The sequence below is a fragment of the Propithecus coquereli genome, unplaced genomic scaffold, assembly GCF_000956105.1.
Source record: "Propithecus coquereli isolate 6110/MARCELLA unplaced genomic scaffold, Pcoq_1.0 Scaffold416, whole genome shotgun sequence".
Lineage (NCBI taxonomy): Eukaryota > Metazoa > Chordata > Mammalia > Primates > Indriidae > Propithecus > Propithecus coquereli.
In genome coordinates, this window is record NW_012149908.1 from 766995 (window position 1) to 769419 (window position 2425).

The following is a 2425-nucleotide window of genomic DNA, read 5'->3' on the forward strand; positions in this document are numbered from 1 at the left end:
CATTTTTTGATGTTTGGTGGCCATTTGTCTATTTTCTTTTGTAAAATTTCTGTTCATGTCATTTACCCACTTTTTAATGGGGTTGTTTGGGTTTTTCTTGCTTATTTGTTTCAATTCTTTGTATATTCTGGATATTAGTGCTTTACTAAATGTAAATATTTTATCCCAATCTGTAGGTTATCTATTTACTCTGTTAATTATTTCCTTTGCTGTGCAGAAGCTTTTTAATTTAATTAAACCCCATTTATTTATTTTTGTTGTTGTTTTATTTGCTTTTGGGGTCTCAGTCATAAATTCTTTGCCTAGGCTGATGTCTAGGAAAGTTTTTCCTACACTGTCTTCTGGAATTTTTATGGTTTGATGCCTTACATTTAAGTCTTTTATCTTGAATTAATTTTTGTACGTGGTGAGAGATAGGGGTCTTGTATCATTCTTCTGTGTGTGGCTATCCAGTTTTCCCAGCACCATTTATTGAATAGGGATTCTTTTCTCCAATATATGTTGTTGTTTGCTTTATCGAAGACCAATTGGTTGTAGGTAGATCATTTTATTTCTAAGTTCTCTATTCTGTTCCATTGGTCTATGTCTCTACTTTTATACCAGTACTATGCCATTTTGGTTACTATAGCTTGGTAGCATTATTTGAATTCAGGTAATGTGATGCCTCCAGATTTGTTCTTTTGACTTAAGATGGCTTTGGCTATTTGGGCTCTTTTTTGGTTCCACATGAAGCTTAGAATTATTTTCTCTAGATCTGTGAAATATTACATTGGTATTTTGATGAGGATTACATTGAATCCTTAAATCACTGTGGGCAGTATGGACATTTTAGTGATGTTGATTCTACCAATCAATGAGCATGGGATGTTTTTCCATTTGTTTATGTCATCTATGATTTCTTTCATCAGTGTTTTGTAGTTCTCCTTATAGAGATCTTCTACTTTCTTGGTTAAGTATATTCCTAGGTATTTTTTTTCTATGTAGTTATTGTAAATGGTACTGAGTCCTTGATATGACTCTCAGCTTGACTGTTATTGGTATACAAAAATGTTACTGATTTGTGTACATTGATTTTGTAACCTGAGACTTTGCTGAATTTAGTTATCAATTCTAGGAATCTTTTGGTGGAGTCTTTAGGGTTTGCTAGATACAAGAGTATATCATTATATCATTATATCAGTAGATAGGGATAGTTTGACCTCCTCTTTCCTGATTTGGATACGTTTTATTTCATTCTCTTGCCAGATTGCTCTGGCTAGGACTTCTAGTACTATGTTTAATAGTAGTGGTGACAGTGGGCACCCTTGTCTTGTTCCAGTTCTTAGGGGGAATGTTTCAATTTTCCTCATTCAGTATGATGTTAGCTGTGTGCTTGTCATATATGACTTTTATAATTTTGAGGTATGTTCCTTATATGCCTGGTTTGTTGAGGGTTTTTATCATGAAAGGGTGTTGGATTTTATTGAATGTTTTTTCTGCTTCTATCAAGATGATTTTTATGGTCTTTGCTTTTGCTTCTGTTTATGTGGTAAACTTTGTTTATTGGTTTGCGTATGTTGAACTACCCTGAATCCCTGATGAAATCCATTTGATCATGGTGAATTATCTGTTTGATGTGCTATTGAATTCAGTTTGCTAGTATTTTGTTGAGGATTTTGACATCTATGTTCTGTGTAGGTTTTTGTGTGGATGTAAGTTTTCAACACATTTGGATAGGTATCAAGGAGTGTGATTGATGTATCATATAGTAAGTGTATGTTTAGTTTTATAGAAAACTGCCATATTGTCCTACAAACTCACCGTACCATTTTGCATTCCCATAAGCAAGGAATAAGAGTTTCTGTTGCTCCACAATCTCACTGTTGTTTGGTGCTTTCAGTGTTCTGGATTTTGGCCATTCTAATAGGTATGTAGTAGTATCTCATTGTTGTTCTAATTTGAATTTTCCTGATAATATATGATGTTGAACATCTTTTCATATGCTTATTTGTCATCTATATGTTTTCTTTGGTAAGGTGTCCATTTGGATCTTTTGCCCCATTTTTTAATTGGGTTGTGTTCTTATCGTTGAGTCTCAAGAGTTCTTTGTATATTTTATAAAATATTCCTTTATCAAATGTGTCTTTTGCAAACATTTTCTCCCACTCTGTGGCCTGACTTAGTATTCTCTCGATCTGGAGACATTTTTAATTGTCACAACTTTGGAACTGCCACAGGCATCTTGTGAATAGAGTTTAGGATGTTGCTAAACAGCCTGTGATGCACAAGACAGCCTTCTACAACAAAGAATTATCCAGCCAAAAATGTGAATATTAGCGCTGAGGTGGAGCAATTCCAAACTTAATTTCTTGGTTGAGATGGATAACAACTATTGAAGTCACCGCCCATAGGTACACTCCACAAAGTTTTGTGTTTTTCATTTTTA